Source organism: Pleurodeles waltl, chromosome 5 (genome assembly GCF_031143425.1).
Source record: "Pleurodeles waltl isolate 20211129_DDA chromosome 5, aPleWal1.hap1.20221129, whole genome shotgun sequence".
Classification (NCBI taxonomy): domain Eukaryota; kingdom Metazoa; phylum Chordata; class Amphibia; order Caudata; family Salamandridae; genus Pleurodeles; species Pleurodeles waltl.
Window position 1 is genome coordinate 1,154,053,896 of NC_090444.1, and position 27,811 is coordinate 1,154,081,706.

Here is a 27,811-nt window from a genome sequence, read left to right on the forward strand (position 1 = left end):
AGGAGAATAGCACTCTAGAGGATATAGATACCCTGATAGAGGAAGCGGAGGCCATTCTGAGAAGCAATGCAACTATATCCCCTGCAAACTGTTGCCGCCAAGCCAACAAAATTCCTGATATGTTCAAGAAAAAGCCGCACAATTGTCTGATGGAAGCTTGCCTAAATGTTTCTTTGGTGGAGTTTGCCGAACATCTTGTATTGATTACATACATTGGAAGAAAATGCATCTAAGGATTAAAGAATATAATACAATAGATGCCGGATGTATTTACCATATGGAGATTCAGATTAGAGAATCTATGGGCCAGATGTATCATCACAGCCCTTTGCGATTCGGAAATAGCGATTTTTAAGAAATCGATATTTCCGACTCGCAAAGTGCCATGAATCACATTTGCGAATCCGGCCCCATTTGCAGCTATGGGCCTGTTGGCCCATATCTGCGAATTTTTTGCATTTCCAAAATTGCGATTTCTGAACCAGAAATTGCAATTTTGGAAATGCAAAACCCCAGGGTGCTGGGGGGCTAAGGTCCCCTCTGCTGCACCCCAAAAGTTTTTTGGGGAACATGTAAGGTGCCAAAAGGGCATGTGTGCTTTACATGTACAATTTAAAAATGCATTTTAAATGCATTTTTACATTTTGCACATGGTTACCACCAAGTTAAACTTGGTGGTAATTAGCGATTCCTAAATGCCAAAATCGCATTTAGGAATGGCTTCATACATGTGCTAAGAAATCGCAAATAAGGAATCCTTATTTGCGATTTCTAATTTAGAGAGTTGCAATTTGCGACTCTCTAAACAGGGTCGCAATTTTAAGGAATCGCTATTTTAGCGATTCCTTAAAATTGCGTTCAGAATGTATTTCATACATTCTGAAATGGCATTTTGCATTCGCAAACGGGCCTTCGCACTGTTTGCGAATGCAAAATGCTTTCATACATCTGGCCCTATATGATAAACATATGGATCTTTGGAATTATTTCAGAGTATCATATTTAACTATGGATGATGGTCCCTCCACCTTCTGGAACAGTTGTAAAATAATGACTACTAGGCCAACAATCTATGTATACTGTTTTTTTATAATTAATGAGTGTGAGCTGAGCATGTGGGTATGAATGAGAATTGAGGGATAGTTTCTGTGTTATGTTCATGAAGTTTGATATTAAGATATAGGCCCTCATTACAACCCTGGCGGTCGGTGTTAAAGCGGCGGTAATACTGACAACAGGCGGCAGGAAAAAAAATGGGATTACGACCATGGGGGAAACCGCCAACATAGACAGCCACTTTAACACTCCGACCGGCACGGCGGCACAGACAAACAGCATGACGGTCACCGCCAACAGTCAGGCAGAAGACAATGTACCGCCCACACTATTATGACAGGCCAATTCGCAACCTTTTCCAGGGCGGATTCAACGCAAACAAAAACACGGCGGAAACAGGACTTGGAAGGGGAAACACTCACCTCTACACAACCCACGAGGAACCAGGAGTCTAAACTCCAAATACTCCCTGCGATTGTCTTCCTGCTCCTCTACCAGGAGCACGACAGACGGCGGCGACAACCACGGTGAGTACTGCACCTACAACACAGGGGAGGGGGGAGGGAAGAGAGAGTGACACACACACGCAACACACAACACCCCCACCCCCACCCTTACCCACAACAACACACACACACACCAATACATGCTGAAACATTACATTTACACCCCCCAGCCCCCCTGGAAGAACGCAATGACAAAAGGAAATTAGTTGAACGATTGTAATCATGTAAAATCCTTTAGTCAAAATTTTATATACACTATAAACAAATATGTACACCAAGAATTCAAGTCCAGGTACTGCACCAATATAGTCCGTAGACCACTGGGCCCAAAATGCATGGGCGAGGCCCACACAAGATACCCGATCCAAACGGAGAGAACACAGCAGGGGCATCAGATGGAGAAAAAAACAGGCACTTCAGGGGGAAGGGAAGGGAGGGCACCTCGGCCGGATGAGTGCACGACGCCAGCTCCACGAGGGGGCTCCATGCCCATTGATGTATCCTGGGGAGTGCAAAGCCACAGTCTCTCAAGTCTCTCCAGTGTGTGGTTTGCCCACTGCTTTATCCTGGGGTGTGCAAAGCCACAGTCTCTCAAGTCTCTCCAGTGGGAGGTTTGCCCACTGCTTTATCTTGGGGAGTGCAAAGCCACAGTCTATCAAGTCTCACCAGTGGGTGGTTTGCCCACTGCTTTATCCTGGGGAGTGCAAAGCCACAGTCTCTCAAGTGGATAACAGTCTCCACTGGTTCTGGAGGGCGCTTTGTGCCCAGAGTGCTTCATCCTGCCAAGGACAGAGGTAGTGGATGCCTTTCTCCACTGGTTCTGGAGGGGGCTTTGTGCCCAGGGTGCTTCATCCTGCCAATGACTGAGGTAGTGGATGCCTTTCTCCACTGGTTCTGGAGGGGGCTTTGTGCACAGAGTGCTTCATCCTGCTCGAGGCGGGCTCAGTAGCGCCAGTGCCCTTGGCGCTCATGGGCCAGCGGTGCTTGTGACGGCGGTGTCCTGTTCAGCGGTGCTTGTGGCGGCGGTGTCCTTGGCAGCGGTGCCTGTGGCGGCGATGTCCTGTTCAGCGGTGCTTGTGGCGGCGGTGTCCTGGTCAGCGGTGCTTGTGGGGGCGGTGTCCTTGGCAGCGGTGCCTGTGGCGGCGGTCTCCTGTTCAGCGGTGCTTGTGGCGGCGGTGTCCTGTTCAGCGGTGCTTGTGGCGGCGGTGTCCTTGGCAACGGTGCCTGTGGCGAGGGTGTCCTGTTCAGCGGTGCTTGTGGCGGCGGTGTCCTGTTCAGTGTTGCTTGTTGCGGTGGGGTCCTTGGCATCGACTCAGCTGCTGCCGGTCCTTTCTGGCCCAGCGACTCAGCTGCTGGCGGTCCTTTCTGGCCCAGCGGGGCTGGTGCTGCTGGTGCTGGCGGTCCTTTCTGGCCCAGAGGGGCTGGTGCTGGCGGTCCTTTCTGGCCCAGCTGGGCTGGTGCTGGCAGTCCTGTCTGGCCCAGCGGGGCTGGTGCTGGCGGTCCTTTCTGGCCCAGCGGGGATGATGGCGGTGGCCTCCTGGGCAGCGGGGATAATGGCGTTGGCCTCCTGGGCAGCGGGGATGATGGTGGTGGCCTCCTGGGCAGCGGGGCTGATGGCGGTGGCAACCTGGGCAGCGGGGCTGATGGCGGTGGCCTCCTGGGCAGCGGGGCTGATGGCAGTCTTCTCCACCGTGCTGCTCTTCCCAGACTTGCTGAGTTTCTTGTGCCCCTTCCCCACCTTGGAAGGTGTCGCAGCTGACTCCTTACTCCCACCTATAGCCCTGGGAGCAGCTTTGGTGGCTGCAGTCTTCCCCCTCTCCCGCTGGGCACTGGCCAACTTTTGATGCTTGACAGGTGGGGGATTGTCCATGCTGTGGCTCCTTGCCACACTGGCTGCCCTACTGCCTGGTGCACTCCAGAATCCGGTGACTACTAGCACCACTGGTCCCGGAGATGTTGTGGCTGAGGTGCTAGGTTGGGACCTGGAGAGTTGGGCCCTAGGAGACTGACAGGGTGGGGGAGGTGAGGGAAGAAGGTCAAGGGTGGACAGGAAACGTTTCTTGGAAACACTGGGACAGGTAGCTGGAGGGGGTTTGGGAATGGAGGAAGAGGTTGTGGTTGTAGGAGGTGTACGTTTGGTGACTTTGGGTGAAGGTGCATGCGGTGGAGGCTGTCGTGAGGTGGATGGCTGTTGGGTGGGTGTGTGCCTGCGTTTGTGTACCTTGGGAGGTGGCGTCACAGACACACTGGGAGAGGACACAGGGGACGTGTGAATGGTAGTGGGGGTGGTGACTGCACGTGAGCGGGGTGTGGTGGTGGTATGCTGGTGAGGGACGTAGTGGCTGTAGAGGTAGTGCATGCAGGTGTGTGTGTAGATGAGACTGGGAGGGAGGAGGGAGACGACGAAGAGGGGGACACAGTGGAGGCAGTGGATGTTGGTGTGTCTGCATGTGTGTGATGCTTGCGTGAGTGCCTGTGGGATGTGTGGTGCTTATGTTTGCCTGAGCTTCCTTTGTGTGTTGAAGTGTGTGCATGCTGGTCTGATGGTGTGCTTGGGATAGGCTGAGGTACAGGGGATTGGGTCTGGGTGGAGGAAGTTGGAGGGGGGAGGCTAGAGACAGGGACAATGGCTGCCATCAGTGCTGAAGCCAGAGTCTGAAATGCTTGCTGTAGGGCTGCCTGACCAGAATGAATGCCCTCCAGGAATGCATTGGTTTGTTGCAACTGCCTCTCTACACACTGGATGACATTCAAAATGGTAGACTGCCCAACAGTGAGGCACCTGAGGAGGTCAATGGCCTCCTCACTGAGGGCAGCAGGGGTGACTGGGGCAGGGCCTGAGGTGCCTGGGGCGAAGGTGATGCGCACCCTCCTGGGTGAGCGGGCACGGGGCAAAGGCTGAGGGGCTGCTGGGAGGGCGGTGCTGGTAGGGGGGGTGGCGGCTGTACCTGTAGATGCGGGGGGCACAGATGTGGCCGCCACCAGAAGGGAGCTCCCATCAGAGGACGAGTCTGTATCACTGGTGTCAGCTCCTGTCCCCGCGGTGAAGCTCCCCTCACCGTCCCACTGGTGAATTCAGACTCTGTAGTGTCGCCCTCCAGGGCCATGTGGGATGCAGCTCCCTCCTGCTCCGGTGCCACTGCTCCTCCGCCTGATGATGCTAATGAACACAAGAAGAGGGAGACCACAAAAAGGGGGGGAAGACAGAAAAAAGACATGTTGAGTGCATGCATTACTGCTACCGTTGGCGGACACAACAGATACAGAAGCCCCCTGCACTACGCCGCGCACTTGGGGTCCACTATTCAATCCCTGGGACATGGCCTACAAGGCTTTGGCAGACATCTGCACACATGGATGTCACAGGAGCCTGACTAGGAGTAGTTGGCACTGTACACAGGTGGGGTGGGGTGGGGTGCCATAGGGTTTGCCAGAAGAAGGGGACCTAACTAGCACACTCGCCCTGGTCTAGGGAAACCCACAGCCCACCTCCCCCACCCAGACACCTCCACTGCACGCTGAATCAGCTGAATGAGAGTGTGCTCACCCCCTTTTGGCTGCTGTGATGCCCTCAAGCGCCCATCCAACTCCGGATACGCCACCGCCAGGATCCTGAACATCAGGGGGGTCATGGTGCGACGGGCACCCCTCCCATGTTGGGAGGCCATACCCAGCTGGGCCTCCGCCGTCTTCTTGCTCCAGCGGCAAATGTCCTCCCATCTCTTACGGCAGTGGGTGCTCTGTCTGTGATAGACCCCCAGTGTCCGGACGTCCTTGGCGATGGCACGCCAGATGTCCTTCTTCTGGTGGGCGCTGAGCTACATGAATTGTACAGGGGAAAAAGCGAAGTTATTACAAACTGCACCGCCACAGTCATTGGCCCCCATCCCTACCCTTGCCATGTGGCACATGCACTCACCGTCGTTTCATGCACGCCTCATTCCCTCCCATCTTTCATCCACCCCACTCCACACAGGCATAGCCCATACAGCATGCTCCCAGTGTACTTACCTGTTTGTCTGGGGGAACGTAGAGTAGCGTGTACTGGGGGAGGACCCCATCCACGAGTTTCTCCAACTCCTCTGTGGTGAAGGGGCCCTTTCCCCAGACGCACAAGCCATTGTCTCTTCCAGACCGAGGTCACAGCAGCACTTGCAGTGTAGGTCCTCTCCTGTCGAAGATCAGGTATCGAGTGATTGAACAGATACAAAATGGCGGTCACGTCCGCGGCGGTGCGTACTGTCACCGCCGGCGTACATCGTCATTGGCTCCTGGGACCCATAGGGTCCAATGTTAACCAATGCAGAATTGCACCGTGGTCTTCGACCGCCCACCGCAGCAGTGTACAACGCCAGCGCAGTTACCTCACATCCCTTTGTCCCACTTTACAGGTCAGGCAGCCGCCATTTCAGGGGCCCACATGGCTTAATTTTTAACTGCGTCACACATACCTCTGACTTGGTTGACTCTGTGCTCGCTGTTGTCCTTCATAGGCACCGTCCGCTGGGACATGTGAGGAGATGGCGGCATCTTCCGGTGTACAGACCGCTGGTGGACCTGTCGACAATGGAGGAAAGACATGTGATCATCACCTACAGGCTTGATCGTGCCACAATCCTAGAACTGTGTGCCCAGTTGGAGACAGACCTGATGTCAGCTATCCGCCATCCCACAGGGATCCCCCCTCTAGTGCAGGTGCTGTCAGTACTCCATTTCCTTGCAAGTGGGTCATTTCAAACAACAGTGGCCATAGCATCAGGGATGTCCCAGCCTATGTTTTCCAACGTGTTGTCCAGAGTGGTGTCTGCCCTGCTGAAACACATGAGGAGCTACATAGTTTTCCCTCAGGTGGAGGATTTGCCTACAGTGAAAGGTGACTTCTATGCCCTGGGACATATCCCCAACATCATAGGTGCCATTGATGGGACACATGTGGCTTTGGTACCCCCCGCAGGAGTGAACAGGTGTACAGAAACCGGAAGAGTTATCATTCGATGAATGTGCAGATGGTGTGTTTGGCACACCAGTACATCTCCCATGTGAATGCCAAATTACCTGGCTCAGTGCATGACGCTTACATTCTGCGGAATGGCAGCATCCCTTATGTGATGGGTCAACTCCAGAGGCACTGTGTGTGGCTATTAGGTGAGCACCTGGAAGCAAGTCAGTGGGAATGGTTGTCTGGGTCTCGGGATATCCCTACAGGTTAGTGTGTGTCGAACAGTTGTCCCTCGCCATTTGCAGGTGACTCTAGTTACCCCAACCTGTCATGGCCACTGACCCCAGTGAGGAATCCCAGGACAAGGGCAGAGGAACACTACAATGAGGCCCATGGGTGAACTAGGAGGATTACAGAGCGGACCTTCGGCCTCCTGAATGCCAGGTTCAGGTGCCTCCATATGACAGGTGGTTCCCTATTCTACTTACCAAAGAAGGTGTGCCAGATCATCGTGGCCTGCTGTATGCTTCACAACTTGGCTTTGCGACGCCAGGTGCCTTTTCTGCAGGATGATGGTCCAGATGGAGGTGTTGTGGCAGTTGTGGAGCCTGTGGACAGTGAAGACGAGGAAGCAGAAGAAGAGGACATCGACAACAGGAAATCGATGATGCAGCAATACTATCAGTGAGACACAGGTAAGAATACAAACCTGACTACTACATGTACTTTAACACTACTACCTCTCTACTGTCTGTCATTTTCACCCAGTGTACGGTCACTGAGTTGTCACTTTCCCTTACGATTTCACAGATGTGGGTCCCACTGTGTGACATGCTTTGTTTCCTCATGGACTAGAGCTGTGTGACATAGGTATGTTGACATTACAATTGAAAGAGCATTTTGTCACTGTAATTGCTAATACACTATTTCGAAATCACAGACAGACTCCAGATTGTTTTGTGCTTTAAGGATGTTTATTTAAGTGCTCAATATTGGAGGGTCCTGTAAAATGGTGAGGGGTGATGGTGGAGGAATGTCCATGGCAGAGTCCAGTCTATTAGTCTCACAGGTGCATTGCCCAAAGGGGTATAAGAAGTGGAGCTGGGGCAGTTTGAGAATGGACAGGGTGACAAAGTGGGACAGAAGGATGACATTCAGGGAGGTCTCACTTCTTGGCGGGGGTCTTGGCATCGTTCTCTGTTTTTGTCCTGGATCTCAGGGACCGTTTGCGAGGTGGTTCTCCCTCTGCAGGGGGTGGGGTGCTGGTCTGGTGGTCCTGTGGCGGTGCCTCCTGTCCACTAGCGCCGGCGGAGGTGGTGGGCAGTTCATCATCCAGGCTAGTGTCAGGGGCCCCTTGTTGTGCCACAGTGTCCCTCCTGGTGTTGAGGACTTCCTTCAGCACCCCTACGATGGTGTCCAGGGTGGAATTGATGGATCTGAGTTCCTCCCTGAAGCCCAAATACTGTTCCTCCTGCAGCCGCTGGGTCTCCTGAAACTTGGCCAGTACCGTTGCCATCGTCTCCTGGGAATGGTGGTAAGCTCCCATGATGTTGGAGAGGGCCTTGTAGAGAGTGGGTTCCCTGGGCCTGTCCTCCCCCTGTCACACAACAGCCCTCCCAGTTCCCCTGTGTTCCTGGGCCTCCTTCCCCTGGACCGTGTGCCCACTGCCCCCAGGTCCCTTTTGTTGTTGGGGTGGTTGGTTAGCCTGGGTTCCCTGTAGTGGTGGACACACTGCTGATTGACGTGTCCTGGGGTCATAGGTATGGGCCCACTGGGTGGGTGCAGTGCTGTTGGTTCCAGAGGGGGAAGCTCTGTGGTGGCCTGTGCCAGTGTGAGGGGAAATGACTGTCCCGAGGTCCCAGATGGCCCGGGCTGGTCATCTAGATCCATTTGGACAGAGCTGCTGTCATCACTGTGGGCCTCTTCTGTTGGTGGTGTGGACATGTTTGGATCCTCCTGTCTGGGGATGTTGGGTAGGGGTCCTGCAGGGGTATAAAAGGATGTTTATTGCATCTGTGTGTGCCATGGTGTGCAATGGGTGGGTGACTGTGTACCCCAGTGCTTGCATTCCTGTGTGGGACCTTGTGTAATGGTGTTTTAGGGGGCTGTATGGGTATGTGCAGTGGCCTGACCTTTGGTGTGGTGGACTTGTGTGGGTGTCTCAATTTTGGCAGATTCCGAGCAGTGGGTCATAATGACTGTAGTGGAATTCCACTGCCGCGGCGGTGTGTTGGCAGTCTTCTGCACGGCTGTAAGTGTCTTTTGCCGCCAATGTTGTAATGACCCCCTTAGTATTTATAGGATCTCACTCCTTGATCTCATAAAAAGACCTAATGTAGCCTCCATCCCATGGTTCAGGAATGTGTCAAACTGGTTTCGTATTCTTGGTCTCTGGAGTTTTTGGGAGAACCCACAGGGCCTAAGGAAAGCTCAGATGCAATCCCTGAAATCAGCTTATTGGACCTAGGGCAGGAATAATTATTCCCTTGGCACAACCCATAGGTGGGTGACCAATCAATTTCTTGATTTTAAGTTGTACCCCCAGTATGAGTCCTTCCTAGATATTATCCCTGAACCCTTAATCAAGAGCTTGTACGTTCGCTTTCATTATAGGTGTTTGCCAATAATGCCTTTTAAAAGTAGTTGGAGGGCAACATCTGTATCAATCCTATGCCTGCCTTGTAGCGTTGCCTCTGAGTCGGTTGAACATTTTCAGTTTTTTGTACAGCTTATGCTACCTCCCGGCGTAAGTGGATACGTCCAATTTGCCGGAGCCTGGGCATCAGACAATATGCTATTGCACTCAGGATCTTAAACTTAAAAGGTGATACTTCAACCATCTTGGTACATGCAGTCAGCAAGTTCCTTGTGGCCACATGGTACATATGTACCAGTTTTGTAAAAGATTGTTAATATCTATTTTTCTTTTTTATTTTTGTATAGAAGTCTGTATTATTTTTATGGAATTCATGTTTGATAACTAGTGCTAAATATGTATGCTAAGTGGTTTGGGTCTCGGGAAATGACTGATTTTATTGCTGTCAGCATTTTATGATTTTTTTAATCTGTTCTATTTATTTATGTAATTTAAATGGAGCATCCTGGTTGTATGCTTTGATGGTTTGTGTGACCAAATAAAGCTTTGTTTTGATATTACATTGTTCAGCACATAGGCCCTCATTAAGACATTGGCGGTAACTGCCGCCTACTGCCACGGTGACGGCTGCCAACATACCGTCACCTTGGCTACCAGGCGCCCACCCGCATTATGACCCTCGACGGAATTCCACCAGAAGGCTGGCGGAATACCGCCGATGGTCATGGCGACAGACGGCGGTAAGGTGGCGCTGCTTTCAGCAGCAGTGCCATGCCAGCACAACACCGCCTGTCGTATCATGAGCAATGATATGGCCTGGCGGTGTTTAGCTGGCGGACACTGCCGCTGACTGCTGCGCCGCGTCCCGTCTCCAGCCGGAGGATGCCCAGCATGAATGTAAGTCAGGGGCTCTGACAGGAGAGGGGTTGGAGGGTGTTGTGTGGGGGTGTTGTGTGTGGGGCGTCTCTGTTTATGATTCCGTGCATGCGGGTGTGAGTCACATTGAAAGTGTGCGTGAATGCCTGAATGTGAGTGTACGTGTATGTTGTGTGTTGTGAATACATGTGTGCGGCAGAGTATGTTGGTGTGTGTTGCGGTGTGTGGGTATGTATGTGTGCATGCGTGTGTGTATGTGTGTGAAAACGTGTGGGGGCAGGAGAGAGAGAGGGGAGGACTCTGGGGAGGGGGACTGGGTCAGGAGAGACCCCTATCAGTGCCAGGAAAGGAATTCCCTGGCACTGATAGTGCCTACCGCCATGGTTTTTGTGGCGGTGCGCTTGCCACGAAAACCATGTCGGTAGGCGGGGTCATAATCCCTGGTGGGATTGTGACGTCTGCCTGGATGGAGACCAATGTCTCCAGCCCAGCGGCCGTTACCACCCTGGCGGACGGAGTGGTACATTGGCTGTTTGGCTCAAGCCAAACCGCCAATGTCATAATTTGGGAAAAGGTACCGCCATCATGTTGGCAGTACCTTTCCCCAAATTACCGCCGACCGCCAGGGTCGTAATGAGGGCCATAGTCTGTCACAATGTCTGAAACATGGCAAATCATACAGCATTAAATTGTACTGGGTAAACGAACAGACCATGGAAGAAAGGGATTTGTCAGACATTGTCCTGTAGAATTGGCAAACATGAAAGTGGTGATGTCATCAGCTGGAGCCATATCACCTACCCAAAGTAATCCAACATCATATCATGCAAGACTCAGATAAATGGCAGTACAACAGTTCTGATCACAAGGTCATTACAGTACAGTGCTTCTGCATCTGGGGGTATGACACAAACATATGTCAGAGATTTGGCACAGGTACTTTGGCCTACAACAGTTACATACAGGTCATTCAAAAAGAGTATTTAGCCAATGTGAAAGATAACTAACATAGTTTAGGCCTACAATTACATATTTTCTGTCCAGTTGATGACACAAATGATGCATCAGAACTACCACACAACAGGAAACAGGTGCAATGGAGTCTTCTAAACTTCCACCCTATCCCTGTGCAAGATGTCTTGGCGCAGGTCTCATACACACAAAGTCTGTGACCTTCATCCCCTGGAGCAATCCATGTCCATTTTGTGTTTCACAACAACATCACATACCTGCCAATGTCACAACTCTGAAATGCCCACATGAAGATGTCATGGTGAAGGTACCTGAAGAAAGAACAAAACAAGGAGTATAGGCATGAAACAATATATATGAAACAAAGTCACATAGTAAGCATTTGGAAAACAATGTACATTGCAATAATTAGGACAAAAAAAAGCAACATTTTCACAGTGGGGATGTGTCAAAAACCATCTCATCAAACAGCCTGTGGTTGATTTTGGCTGAGTATCAGCCCCCTAACTATTTTGAAAATATTTACTAGACAGATTTTCACAACTACAGTACATTGTACACTCAAAGTCATTTAATCACATGAGATACTTACATTCCTGAGCAGAAATGGATGATGAGATCTTGTCGCAAGTCAGCTTCTTCCTCTTCACCACTGTCATCTTCATTTGGCATTTCAGTATCCTCACTCGGTAGCACTGCAGGCTCCCCCTCCTCTGGGATGTAAGGGATATTCCTTCGCAGGGAGATGTTGTGGAGCATGCAGCATGCCACAGTGATCTGAAACACACTTTCCCGGGTGAATAGAGGAGGTTTCCACCAGTCCTGTCCAGACAGCGAAATCAGGCCTTCTGGAGCCCAAAAACCAGCTCAATTGCCTCCTGTGTTCTTCCACAGGCGTCAATAAAGCGGACTTTCATAAGTCATAAGTGTAACAATTAGTCACTCACTCCATGATTGTAGCACCTGACATTGCTCACACACACAATCATGACAGATATGAATTACCAACCAGCCAGGCCCTCTCTGGTTGCAGTTGTAACATCAGCTGAGGTATGGTGCTGTTCCACAAAATAAAAGAATCATAGGCTGATCCAGGAAAATGGGCACATACTTTTGAGATATACAGCTCCTCCAAACAGACAACTTGCACGTTGATGGAATGGAGGTTTTTCCTGTTGTGATTGACTTGTTCACTGGCCTGCGGTGGCACCAAGGCAAGATGGTTGCCATCAATGTCTCCCACCACATGTGGGAGGTGAGCAAAACCATAATAGTCAGCCTTCGCATTGGATAAATCCTCAAGTTGGGTGAACCTGGTATAGCTCTATAGCTATCAGTGTGTTTCAGCAGTGGTGATAGGACATCTCTTAACACAAGACTGAACATAGGTTGGGACATACCACCAGATATGGCCACAGTAAGTTAGAAGGACTCTCTGGCCAGGAAGTGTAATACTGCCATGAGTCTCACAATGTGTGGTATGCATGTTAGATTGCTGTTTTCGGCCATGATATCGGGGTCCAACTGATGACACAAATCCACAATTGTTTGCTGATTCAGATGGAAGAGTTTTATTACATGACGTTCTTCCATGGTGTGTAGGTCTGTCAGTGGATGGTAGACTGGAGCCTGTTACCTCCTCCCTCTCTCAGTGTACTTATTTGTGACGTCAGATGAGTTGGGACATTAGTAAATGTGTGCACACAAACATACATGATGCATACAACAAAACTCCATGTGACAATGCAGGACTGACTGGAATAACACTACTCCTATTACACATCCAAACTGTGTTCTTCTGAAGTCTGAAATGTGACCCCCTATTGCTATCTTCACATGTGTGTATAGCATGGATTTGGACATCAGCCAACTATTTGCTCCTCATGTGCCCCTCTAAATTTTGACTGTCAATTTTAACCTCCAAAAATACCCTCATCAGCAATGAACTGAAACCCCCTGTTTTTAGCCATCTGTGACCAGCAGCAAAATACACTCATGATTGTGTCCATGCATCTACATAAGGAGGCTGCTGGATATATGTTGAGAGGTTCTGACACCTATATAAAGGTTGTGACACATTTAAAAGTCCCCAACACTGTAATTGCTACTGTCAAAATGGCGGATGCCTGACCCACTATATTGTATTTTAGGAATCGCCTATGACTGCCGGTGGAAGTCGACCACACAGTGGGCGGTTACAACCGCAGTGGACACAGCCATAGGCTAACATTGTTGACTATGATGGTCGCAGCCTAACGGCTGTGCCTGTCGGCGGTGATGACTGTAACTGTACACCAGGTTTGGCAAAATCATTCACTTGACTTCTGATACTGCTGCCATCAACACCTCCACCACTTAAGCTGCTGTGTGCACCTCTGGGAAGCAGGGGAAAGGGCCTCAGCCTTCACTCTAGAGGAGCTGGAGAAGCTTGTGGAGAAGGACCTTTCCCTTTATGGTCAGCTCTATGGCTCACCACAGGAACAGGTAAGGACCTCATAGGCATATTTGCCCAAGTTCAACACCTTCCTTTCCTTACACATAGGCTACTATGTGCCTTTGAGTTGTATAGTGTGCCTGTTGTCACATTTTGGAATCCATACATAATATGTAGATGGTGCTGGTAGTGGAGTGCTATACTCTGTATATGACAATTTACCATAGTGTTGTGTGATAAGGCATACATCCCCCTTCTGTTGCATACATATATCTAGGCAACCAGAGGTTACAGGGATACATTGATATATTCGGATGAGTTTTGAAAATGAAGGCCAACATGCAATTGCATTACAACATGAGCTGTGTAAATATGCTGTTTAAGTCTTATGAGGAGCTTGTCATCAATGTGTATAGTCCCAGTCAACACTCAGGACACATCTGGCCTTGGCAAAATGTTGTCTGAGAAGCATGTGAAACCCACTGTGCCCTTCAGAGTGCCACACAACCCTGTACTCACAGAGGATGGACACAGGGTGTACTGTAATGCATGGAATTGATGGAAATGTAAGGGTCTTGTAGGTTTTGTATGCTCAGCCTGCTAGGAACAGGGACTGTCAGATGTGCTCCCAATATGTGGGCTTGGTCATTCTGTGTAGGCCAGGAGCAGAGTTGTGAGTTAGTCTGCAGATGACTCCAAAAGGGTGTATTCATGTCGCTGTGCCTGTACACTTGTGGTCTGATGACAAATACAATATAGTTGTGTTTAGAGTTTGTAAAATGTGTGTTTCACAGCCATTTATTAATAAAAATGGATTTGTGACCTATTAATTTGTCTTTTGCATCCATACAGGTCATCAGAAGCAAGTGATTTGGAGAGCCATCGCACAGAAGGTCCGGACCCTGGGAGTCCATCGCCGGCAAAGCACACACTGTCACAAGACGTTGGAGGACCTGAAACACAGGGCCCAGAAAATTGCAGAGGTCCAGCTGGGGGTGTCCTCCCAACACGGACAGGGTGCACACCGGAGCCTGACCCCTCCTATGGGCACATGCTGGCAGTGGCCTTCCTGGAGCTTGATGGGTGCTTGATGGATGCACAGTAGCCATGAGGGGTGAGTCCTGGCCATATCCCTAGCTGCCACTTTGCCAGGTTGATGGGTTACAGTCTACCATCTCCCCCAGGAGACTGTAGAAGGGCAATATGTGACAAACAAGCTGTGTGATTGCTTGTGGAGATCTGGAAGATGCTTCACGTTGTTGTGCCTTGACTAGTGTCCCAGTGACCTGGGACACAACAGATTACAGTCCACAGCCAATGTACTCTACTTCGCAGGCACATGGCTCAGTACAGCGATCAATCAGTTCATGTTGTTTGGTGTTTTGGTTGTCATTTGTTCCCAACAGTCCACTTGTCTTCAGTGTGTTAGTCTCATCATACAACATGAGTTCATAGATTACTGTACGCAGCCATGTGTCTGCTCGAGTGAGTATGTTGGCATCTGTCCCACACAGGCCACTTGCATTCAGTGTGCCAATGGTGCTGGTGCCCCAATAATGTCTTAACTATTATGTTGGCCATCATACATGTGATATAGCATCCATTGTCCTTTGGGTGAAGTTACAGAACGGTACTTTCCCTTGGTAAGTATGGAATGTCCAGTCACCTGATTTTGGTGCAGACACTGTTGCGCTCATTCTTTGGGCCCTGATGTTAGCAGGTGTCCCTTTCACGTTTGTCACATCATGCACTCTGCTGTTTCCTACATGGTATACCTGTCTTCATGTGATGATGTCTAATTACATCACATATGTGTACATGCCAATATGTGTTAGGATTCAGACATATCCAATGAGTATACAATTTATGTGATATCCCAGGCATGAGCGTGTCACCAATGATTGGTGACACACACATACCCTAACCCATCACACCATGACATTTCTCATGTACAATTCCAGATGCAATGAGGACAGGGAAGGTAGGACTACGGCAATTATTCCCATTGTTAATTTTCACACCATCACTGTGGAATAATTTTTGTAAGTGCTTTGGACATGTCATTTGGTGAAGGTTCATCACCTTACTATTGACGGGCATCAGGGAATAAGTTGAAGGAATGTTGGAATCATATGTGAGTGTGTACACTCATTCATCCCAGGGAATCTGTGTTTGCATGACAAACAGGGGCAGAGACATAGCTTCCCATTGGGCAACATATTCAAGCCTTTTACAGGTGCTGGAGATTCCCTGAGCCTCTACAACATTCAATGGATTATTGGCGTTTGCTCATGCAATGTTAGAAGAGTTTTCTCAGCAGTACCAATGAGGACATGCAATTTTCCTGGGGCTAGAAGAATTATTGTGCTATGGATATTTGTAGACAAGTCTACCAGACATTTTGAAACACTGAACTCCACTTTAATTTTCTGTACAAAATGTGTCATCTTTCAGAGCAACTTTGGCACAATTACCATGAGACTGTTTAGACAATGGTCATGTTTAGTAGTTTCTATTGTGAAGATTTAATAGTGTGACATGGATGTTTCCATGTCACCTTCTTCCAGCTACTGTACTTCTTGCTGCAAAATGGCTGGGTTATTTGTCCATCACCTCACCATGCGGTGTTTTTAAGGCTATAAGGTTTTGCTGGATGTATGACCTTGTTTGGTGTGTGTGAGAATGAACTTGGCATTGCCATACTATTTGATCTCAAGAGGCTAATAAGGGATGCAACAAGAGCCAAGCTATTCAGGGTGACAAGAGATTGTAGAGATTGCCTGTGATTCTGTTTCTTCTTGGGCAACTCCTTATAGCTCATTTAGCAAGCAGGCATTGGTGTTGAAAATGTTGTTGCCATTTTGGTGGAGCTTGTGGCTAGGAGCTACTGTACACTATGGTGCTGTTTGTTGATTGCAGCTGTTGTTCAAGTGTGAGCAAGCACATTGACTGACCCTATTTGTCTTTGTAATTTCAGCATCATCGCAGCCAAGCAGAGGAGACAGGGCAGAGATCAGTGGGGAAACAGGTGGCCACGGTACCTCCAGTCAAGATACATTCGACATGGAGGGACTCAGTGGCCTGGAGAGTGAGTGGATTGCCAAGGAGGAGACAGGATCTACCTTTCCATCTTCAGATTCGTCCTCCAGTGGTCACTTCCTAGTGGTGGCGGAAGAGTCAGGACCTGCATCTGTACCATCCTTGTCTGCCATCCCCAAGTCCATTTCCACCCTCCCTGTTGCTTCCCACCCAGTTGGTTGTGCCCGATCACCCAAGAGGGTGGGTATCGCCTTTGCACCAGGCAACCCCCCCCATGTTACCCCTGCTGTCCTCAGTGAAGAGGCCATTGACCTCCTGAGGAGTATCTCTGTGGGTCAGACTTCCATGCTAAATACCATTCAGGTGCAGGGCAACTAGCTTCAAAAGGTGGTTGCGTACCTGGAAGGCATTCATAGTGCCATTTATTTGTCCCTCTGATGTATGTTGCACATTGGTATCATGTGTGTGAGTTGTAGTTTTGTTTGTCCACACATGGGGGTGATCAATTGTGCTGCCTTCCTATACCTTTGAATGGCCATGTGTCCATTTTAATGTGCAAGTTCATCTACATGTGTGACTGATGCTGTTGCTGTTATATTTGCTTTCTTGACTTTCACTTCCACATTTGGCACATGGGCATGGCCCTTGTTAGTACTATTGGCTAACCCTGAGATACACAAGGCTGCAGTACCTGTGCAAATAGTGTTTCTGAGTGCATAGTGACATGTATCCCAGGACAGCATCCTTCCTGGGGTCCTCCTGATGCCACATCCCTATTCTGCATGTATTCATCACATTGTGTGGTTTGGATATTAGTCTCACTAAAGATTGTGCATCCCATTTAGCTTGGATACTCCTGCAATGTGTGTGATATGTGTGAGCCCATTAGAGGTATGTTTCAGAGAAGGGGTGTTTGGGTTCAATGGCACAGCCATACCTATGTGTCTTCAATGTCACAACAGGCCATTGCATGTGATGAATGTGCATGTGACACATCTATTGGTATGTGTGTTTGTGTTGTGAATTTGTTGCTGTGTGAGACAATGTAATGTCTCCATACCTGTCCCTGCAACTGGGTTGTGCACATATGCCTGGTTTTGACAAACATGGGGGTGCAGTGTGGGTGTTTTGACCAAAGGGGGTGGCATGGGCCTGAAATTGTGTCACATCCGAGCTGGGACACACACAATATGCTTTGTCAATGGAGCACAATCCCCATAGCTGGTTAATGGTGGACTGTCAATTTGCTGAGGTATTTGTGGTGACAGGTAGGTATGTTGTCTGTCATCTGATTGGCAGGGAACAGTGGAGGTCTGTCCTACGACATGCGCATCGTGCTATCTGGCTACCGCAGCAGTCTGCACTGCCCTACGGTGGTGGTGGGACCGCAGCAGCCTTTGGTCTATGAAATCATATGCATCATAATACAGTGGTCTGACCGCCAACCCAACAGCAGTCAGAACCCCGCAGCAGTTATGGCGGTCTACAGACTGCCAAACTCATCATCAGGCCCTTGGTCTTTTTACTTTTGGAACTTCTAAAAACAATTGTGATTTGCTTCTGGTGCTTCTATTCCTTTTGGTAATCAAGAGTTTATCTTTCAAGTAGAAGGATAGCCCAGCGTACAATGATTTGTGTGCGATTCAGGCCAATTTAAAATGGATAGTAATGTCTACAAATAGTAGTATGTGCAGATCAGGCAATAGGTGGGGGGAAATGCTCTGATTTCCTTGGCCCCTGTGATGAGTTGACTAGAGTGAAAAGCATTTACACCATCAAGCTGAAATGAGGCTGTTTGTTTCTGGCTTGGTGATATGTAAAGTCAAGGAGATAGTTTGGTCAGTGGTGAATCCTACGTATTCTGTGTAAGAGACCAACTGGGAGTGATGTCTAGGTCTGTGTGGTTTAGAAGCCAATTATAGACTAGGGATAGGACAGAACCAGGAAATCTGTTCTCATGGGTTACATACAAGTGAGAATTTATTTATCTATTTCAAATGATTTTCCTTGTCACATAAATGTGAGTGTTGTTGCCATGCTGGTGTACTGTTATCCCTTCTGTTGGTAGCACTGGTCCTGTTGTAGGGCCCGTGGTTGGTCTCCATTTTAAATTCTCCTTTTAACTTGACATCGTTCTCTAGTGGTGACTTCTAACATATTTTCCTCTAACACAAGAATGTGCTACATACACATTTATTCGTGGTATACATTGTCACCCCGTAGTCTGCACATTTAGTTCTAGGGTTGTGCAATTAGAACATAATGTCCTTGTTTTATTTTCTGTGCTCCTTGGGACAATTTTTTCATTCTAGATAAACTAGCAAACTCTTCTGCACCTCTGATACAGTATGATGAGGACAGTGTTGTATTATATAAACAGCATCCATGTTACACTCAGTGAAAGAAGCACTTCATGATGAGGTCATCATGGAACCACTGTGAACTATGACTGAGATTCAGTCCTACTGTCTCTGACCTTCATCATGCAAAGGAAGATAGTCTGCATACTTAGACCAACTTCCTAACACATAATACTAAGGTATGGTGGTTACACCATCCCAATAGGTCTGGCAGAGGGTACTCCCGCTATGGTGTCTTTAGTATAGGTACTAGTGACAGATAGGTGTAGGGTAACATTAGTGGCAATCAACATGGTGGATTGTTTGTATTTTTCACCATTATAATAATGCTTATTACAACTATGTGTCTCATCTGCTTAATCATTGCAGCTCATATTTTCTCTACAAGAACATGATAATTTCAATAAATGTTTTGAAAAAGCATTTCGTACCTTTCTTGTTTATACTTTGGGCATGCAAAAGTAACAAACTAAAGGGTTAGATCTGTTTCCACAAACTCCTTATGAATCAGAGGGTTAATGCCACCTTCTTCAATCAAAAGAGCAAAGACATCTATGACAGCTTTGGACCCCAAGACTTGCTGAACTCACCCTCAACACCCCTGCCAGGACCCTCCGAACTCCGAACCCCCCAGAATACCTGCCAACCTGGACTCCCCTCACGACGGACGAGACCCGCTCAGTCATAAACAGCATCCACTCTGGAGCCCCTACCTACCCCTGCCCCAACTACATCTTCAACAAGGCCAGCGCCTCTACCATGCCCAAACTCTGCAAGACCATCAACTGCTCCCTAGAGTCAGCAAGCTACCCAGAAGACTGGAAGCATGCCGAGATCCAACCACTTCTGAAGAAACCCACAGCTGACCCAATGAATCTCAAGAACTACCACCCCATCTTGGTGCTGTCTTTCCCAATTAAAGGCGCAGAGAAAGCAATCGATACTCAGCTACACCAACACACCAAGGACAACAACATCCTGAACATCTCCCAAACAGGATTCAGAACTAACCACAGCACTGAAACCACCCTGCTCGCCACCACAGACGACATCCACTCACTCCTCGACTGCAGACATACAGCAGCCCTCATCTTACTTGATCTTTCCGCCACTTTCAATACAGAATCCCATCGTACCCCATGCACCAGCCTCCATGCAGCAGGCTTACGTGGCAAGGCCCTTTGATGGATATACTCCTTCCTGACAGGCAGAACACAGAAAGTCAGACTCCCGCCACACCTGTCAGAACCTACAGACATCAGCTGTGGTGTACCCTAAGGATCATCGTTGAGCCCCACGCTGTTCAACATCTACATGACCCTGCTCACCCCTATCATCAGGAACTAGGGTATGAACATCGTCTCCTATGCAGATGACACCCAGCTGATCATCTCCCTGACCAAGAGCTCCTCAACAGCCAAGAAGACTTTCAGGGACCGGATGTAAACAGTCTCCGCCTGGATGAGGGAGAGCTGCCTTAAACTGACCTCTGACAAAACCGAGATCCTCATCATGGGACCTTGCTCCTAAGCCTGGGATGACTCCTGGTGGCCCTCAGCACTCGGCAGGCCCCTCACCCCCAGAGACCACGAACAAAATGTTAGCGTCATCCTCGACTCAATGCTCACCATGACCAGACAGGTCAACTCCTTCGCCTCCACCTGCTTCCACACCCTACAACTCCTACGAAAGATCTTCAGGTGTATACCAACTAACTGCCGAAAAACTGTGACACATGCACCAATCACAAGCGGACTTGACTACTGCAAAACCCTCTATGCCGGAACCCCCAAGAAGAACCTGAGCAAGCTGCAAAAAATTCAGAACGCTGCCACTAGATTCGTCCTAAACATCCCCCATCGAGAGCACATCACAGAACACCTGAAAAACCTCCACTGGCTCTCCGTCAAGAAGAGGACCAATTTCAAACTCCTTGTACATGCCTACAGAGCCCTCCATGACAGCGGACCCAGCTACCTCAACCACTGCATCACCTGGTACTCCCCTTTCAGGCCTCTCAGTTCATCTCTGCAGTCACTCACAAACGTATCCCGCATAAAGAAGTCCTCAGCTGGAGGAAGATCTTTCACATACCTGGCAGCAAAAGGGTGCTACAACCGGAGTTCAGGAGCTCTGATGTTGGGGTATGGACGTCCCCGTTTTACCTGCATTGCTTCAGGTTTATAGCACCCCTAAGAATATTGCTAAATTACATATGCAGTCCTGTTGTTGTGCTAAGTGTACTCATGGGATTGTTTGTTCTTGCAAAAATGGTCATGCGTCCTTTTATGATTTGTGCAGCTAGGGTGATATGTTCTTTTGACTTGCCATATGTTTTCTGATGTTCCTTTTTTGGGCATCTATGTTTATTATGACGTGCATTATTTCAGAAATGTTTTCCTGACTTCTGTCCATGTTGCAGAATAATAAGTAACCTATTTGTTCTATGTGACTACTGCTGGCTTTCGCAGAGTAATAGTACTGCTTGGGCAGCAGGGTATTACTGACATGTTGTGTTTGGTCTAATGATGTTGTGTACAATACAGTTTATTCTTATATAACTTGGTGTTGTGTTTCCTTTGTGGTAAGGGATAGTGTGTCACATGTGTTGTGTGTGTAGTGCAATTGCTTTGCACATCGCCTCCGGGATAGGCCTCACTGCTCGTGCCAAGCTACCAAGCGAGTAAGCAGGGGTTATCTTGGGTGTGTAACTCTCTCACCCTGACTAGAGTGGGTGGGTTCTGCTTGGCTTAGGTGCATACCTTAGCCAACCATAAATCCCATTTCTAACACAGTCTCACACTCTAACTACTCCAGTCTGGCTATTGATGGCACTTACTTTCTGACCCAGATTTAACATGCTTTGTATGACTGATAAAGCGGAGCTCCGAAAATGACCATTCTCCATGTGACATTTCTAAATTTAAGTTGCAAATAGGTGCAGATAGGTGGTTGTTTCATGCTATGGGTACTCTAGGCAGTGAAAGTGTGTGTTTGTGTCTAAGCAGATTGCCCTGCTATTGGCTTGTCTGGTTGTTACTCCAAGTACACGTAGATGTGTAGCACCACCTTCTTCAGTATGGCTAGGCCCTCTGAATTAAGTACTGTGATGGGCTGCATTTCATGATGATGCTTCTTCCAGAGAAATGGCAAGCTACCAGGAGCTCCTGAGCTACCCATTGAAGACCTCTGCTCTATCCTCACTTACATGGATTCTCTTGGACTGTTATATGGTTTCTAGTTTAGTACGACTGTGTGTTATATCAACAAGAACTTCACAATAAAGAGACTAAGGGAGTCATTGTGAGTTCGGCACCGCCGCCCGCCAAACTCATTGCCGCCGCCCCCGCCGGCCCTATTATGATTTTCCTGCTGGGCCGGCAGGTGGAAACAGTGTTCCCACCTTCAGGCCAAGCGGGAAACAGGGCCTTTACATTGACGCCACCTCCTAGTGGAGCCATCACTAATGTGCAGCGGGTGCAGCAGCACCTGTCGCGCATTTCACTGCCCGTAATTCGGACAGTGAAATGCACGACTAGGCTGTGCATGGGGGCCCCCGCACTGCCCATGCCAAGTGCATGGGCAGTGCAGGTCCCCCAGGGGGGCCCGAGCCACTCATTCCTCCGGCCTTTCCCTGGCAGTGTAAACCACCCAGAAAAGGCTGTCAGAATGGGACTCATAATCCGCAGGACAGCACTGCCTGCAGCGCTGCTTTGTCGGATTTGAAACGCCAAGACCGCTAGGCTACCTGGTGGTGGCAGTCTGGCAGTGGCAGCTTTTCCACCATAGCGTCTCCTCCACAGTCATAATATAGCGGGCGGACCGCCACTACCGCGGTGGTCCACTCGCCACTGTGAGTATTGCGGTCCGTGGACCGCCAGACTTATATTGAGGTCCTTAGTCTACCTATATCAGCAGTAAATGTTGATTTGTTTTGGCTAGCTCACAGTACCACATATAAAACCCTAACCTGACCAGGGTAAAATATGTTATTGGTAACCTCAAGGATCAATCAATCAATCAATCATATGTTTTAAAGCACACTACTCACCCATAAGGTCTCAATGTGCTGAGGGGTGGGTCCTCAGAGATCAGTGGAAGAGCCATGTCTTGAGGTCCTTCCTGAACTGAGGCAGCAATGGCGACTGTCTGAGATGAATTGGTAATGTGTTCCACTTACCTGGGATAGGGTCCCCCATCCTCCGCAGTTCCTCTGGTGTGGGTCGGTGTGCCCCTGCGGCCTGGGGAGGGCATCTGTGGGCTTATTCCTTGGCATTACATCATGGAATATACCCACAGGTCCCCTAACGCCTGCCCTGACCCAGGAGTTAAAAAACAGGGCAAAGCAAGCTTTGCACCATTTTTTAACCACTCCTCCCTTCCATGCACCATTTTTGCACAGGAGTATAAATATGACGTTAAGGCCATAGAGTCATTTTTTGCACGGGAATGCCTACCTTGCATCTCATTAAGGCAAGGTAGGTTTCCATTTCCAAAAAATGACTTTAACTCCATAAATTTAGTGCTAGATGGGTCTAGCACCAAAGTATAAATATGGAGTTAGTTTTGTACTGAATTAGAGTTTAAAAATTACGCCAATTCGGAGCAAACAGAGTATAAATATGCCCCTTAGCGTAAAAAAATTAAGCTAATCTGGTTAGTATCATTTATTTTGACTCTTACCTGCCTAACCTCGTTTTTTGGTGCAAAACCCCCTTCTTCCATCCCGCCAGCCCCACCCGGCTAACTCCTTTTTTTTTAAAGCTAGCCTACCCTTTGCACCGGCTTGCACCATTCCATAAATATGGTGTCCAGCTGGTGCTAAAAAATGGTGCAAGCCGGTGCAAAACTTTTGGGTGCAAAACTGAGTTAGTGCAGTTTTGCACCAAAAAGTATAAATAAGGGCCCAAAAGTCATAAGCACAGAGAAATGCTCACTTTCTAGGAGTGGCATTTCTATGATGGTAATAAAAAATCCACCTTCACCAGTAAGCAGCATTTCTCACTACAATTACAACCATACCAAACATGCCTACGCTACCCCTTATAAATCAGACAATACCCCCTAGTCACAAGGCAGGGCATTTCCAATGCAATCCTATGAGCAAAGCAGAACTCACAGCTGTGAGAAACCAAATAGGGTGTTTATCACTACCAGGACAGGCCACACAACCAGGCACATATCCTGCCTTCTACATACATAGCACCCTGCCCATAGAGCTAGCTAGGGCCTACCTTAGGGGTGACTTACATGTAGTAAAAGGGGAGTTCTGGGCCTGCCACATAAATTTAGATGCCAGGTCCCTGTGGCAGTAAACTGTGCAGGCCTGAGGAAGGTCTGAAAGGCTACTTTTGTGGGTGGTGCAAGCAGCGCTGCAGGCCCACTAGTAGCATTTAATTTACAGCCCGTGGGTATTGAGATACCACTTACAAGGGACTTACAGGTAAATTAAATGTGCCAATTAGGTGTAAGCCAATCATACAAACCTTATTAGGGAGAGTACCTGCAATTTAGCACTGATCAGCAGTTATAAAGTGCTCAGAGTCCTAGAGCCAACAGCAAGAGGTCAGAAAGAATAGAAAGAACGAGGCAAAGATTTTGGGGATGACCCTGCAAAAAGGGCCAGGTCCAACAGACTGCCACTCTATAGTAGCCATACTGGTGTCTCTATATACAGTGGAAGTGTGTGAGAACCATACTTTAGCAACCCTGTAGCCAATGACAGCATAGGTTGGGTTGAGTGTGGAGGCAGACAAAAGCTTTGCTTATTTCTGACATTGCATATGTACATTTTTAAATGTTTCTGTGTGCACATGTATGTGCACCTGTATATGTATTATATATTTTTATCAAGAAAGGAGGTAATAGTTCTGGAATTACGCTTGCTGGAAAATTGGTTATTGGTAAGGGCAGGTAAGTACCTACACTTAGCAATAGGCCACTAACCTCCACTTAGGTCTAGTTAGGTCTCAATAAATTAAACCCACCTCAACCCTTGGTGGCTTGGCAACGAGCTACAAGGCTTAACTTGGGAGACATGTGTAAAGCATTTAAAAATCATGAAACAGTGAATAGGTAAAACACAAAACACAATAAAAATCCAACAACAATTTATAAAAATAGATTATATTTTAATCTTTAAAATGACATCAAAACAAATAAAATGGGAGAAGGGGAACCAGAGATAAGAATTTTTAAAGAATGAATGCTTGTTAGCTCTTAGAAACGAATAGCGCTAAACTGGTCATATGGTTACACTTCGACCGGGGCAAAGTCAAAGTTTAAGGCTGACTGCGATGGAGCCCTGCTTGGCTACAGCCCACGAGAGGCCTCGGTCAAAAGTTTACATTCGCACTTAGTCATTTTCTTAAAACTTTTCTTCAGCGAGACCAAGTCGCCAGTCCAATCTGACCTCCTGGAACTCTTCTTCTGATATGCGTTGCTGGAGCACTCGGTGGAGATTTTTACTTTAGTCATTTTTAAGAGATGAAAATCCTTTGTCCGGGGCAAACCTGAATGTTGATCCGACGTCCCTGGAGCCCTCTTCTTATACACTGCCTCGGAGGTCCCAGTCAACTTTCTAAGTTCGGTCGTAGTCACTTTTTCTGAGATTTTCTTTACCGTGACGAACCTGAAAGTCAGACTGGGTAACGGTTGAGTCAAGCCGGCTAGACTTGCTGCGGCGGGTCGGAACCTTTTATGGAGCTTTTTACCAAAATTTCTCCAGACTTCTCCAAACTTCTGGATCTTCTTCCAGATGTTCTTTTAAGGTTCTTTTGAGGTCCACCGCTCATCCCAAGGTTCCAGAAGCTCTGAGATGCTCCTTGAGAGTGGGGACTACAACTCCCAGCATGCACCTGGTGCAAACTCCAAATTGGCCAATGGACAGTGGTCAGCTGGTCAGTTTCTTCAGGAGTTGGTGCAGGGGTCTCTGGGTAGCAATTTTTCACCTGTAGCAAACAGGGAGTCCCTCCTTGAACCAGTTGAAGCCGGGCGAAGTCCTTCTTGTGGTGAAGACTAAGTGTGCAGCTGGTGCAGTCCTCCAGAGTGCAATGTCCAGGTGCAGGTCAGGGGTCCAGCAGGGCAGTCCTTCTTCTCCTGCAGTTCTTCCTTGTAGGGATCTGGTAGGGAACTGAGGTGTGGGTGCCGGTCTGACAGTCTTATCCTTGCTCCTGGGTGTAAAACATGGGGGTCTTGTCCTCCAGTCGGGTGCAAGGTCCTTCCCCCTGTGATGACCACTTCCTGGAAAGTGTGGCAAAAATAAATCCCAGTGAGCAACATTCCTCAAAAATCCATCATGGCTGAAAATGATTTTTGGAGGTTAGATCTGGCTTAGCCCACCCATTGGTGTGGCTAAAAATCCTAAATGCACCCTCTCTCCTGCCCTCTCCTAATCTAATCAAGGGGGCACCTAATTGTCTGGTTTTGCAGGATGTGAGGGAGGTGCTTGGTTACTCCAAATGTCCTTCCCTGCCTTTAAAGACCAGTTTGGCAGCCCTCTCCTTTCCTGCTTTTCCATCTGCTGGGGGAAGTTCTCCTCCCCCAGGCACATCTTTTTGTGTTCAGCCCAGGCTATTTCACATCTCATCAAGGCAGCATGGCCAGGCTGCAAGAGGCTGGCCGATCAGAGAAGAGCACTACGGAGCTGAAGCTGGCAACTTTTTAGGTAGAGTTTAAAACTGTTTACCTGAACAAGTTATATTAAATCCAACAATTGTAAGTTGTGGGATTTATTATAACAATCAATTTGATACCAAACGTGAGCATTTGACACTTAAGGGGACTTTATAAATGAAAATACAGTCTCCCCATTCTAGCCTATGGAGGCCATTCACAACAGTGAGGGAAAAACAAATTAGGCTGTTTCACCTCACCAGGGCTTATACAACTATTTTTATAAGGTCCCTGCTTATAGTTACATGGCACCCAACCCTAGGGGCACATAGGGCACACTTTAGGGGTGACTTATATGTAAAAATAAGGTAGTTTAAGACTTTGGAAGTACTTTTAATTCCAACGTCAAATTTGCATGTAACTTTAATTTAAAAGCAGCCAGCAAGGCAGGCTTGCCTTTAAAATGACCCTGGGCACCTCAGCAGTGGGTCCCTAAACCTATATTCCCTACTATATACTAGGGGCTTATAGGTAGGTTGACATAGCCAATTATAATTAGCCTAATTTGCATACTCATTTTACACAGAGCACAGACCCTGGGACTGGTTAGCAGTACTGAGGGCACCATCAGAGTCAGGAAAACACCAGCAAAAAGTGAAAAATGGGGTAAAAAAGTTAGGAGTCCTCTGCAATCACTCCTGATTTCTCACAACACTGACTAGTATTGGCTCACTGACAGTACTGATTGAAGTAAGGTAGAGTAAGACATTCTCTATAATGATATTAAACATGTGGTTTGATATTCCTTCAGAAAAATAAGGATCAGAAAATTTGTACTAATCATCACATATGTTTATTTTAGTTCAGTTGAATACAAATGAAGTAATTGTGAGGCAGCAGAGAACTTAGACCAGTCAACACGTGTTTCGCCCCTCAGTGGCACCCAGGCCCGAGGCTTTTTGAAAGTTAAGATGGTTTGTACATCAAAAATAGTGTTGTGCTCTCAAATAGATTGTAGGTAAGCAATATTAGTCTCTACTTTTGTTCCTAATCATAGCTTCAGGTATTAAATATTGGTGCTTGTTTAATAGTGAAGTGACCAACATAATACTTTTGTAAGAGTAGTCAATATCTTTCATTATTAGAGGTCCATTTGGTCATCGCTGACCTGTCACTTTTGGCTTTTATTTATATTATCTATCAGTGATGTCATTAGTGAGGACACTGACCATGTCATGAGTGATGTAATATGTGAGGTCAGAAGGAGTTCAATGCAGGGGCGTGAGTTATAGTTAGCTCAGATAACTATAACTGCTCAAGTTCTATAGTTTTGTGTGTGTAGAATTTGAGCCTAACTATAATGTTCCTGTAACCTTTGTTTTTTTCAGTGAATTTCCAATGTTTTTTTTAATTCTACTC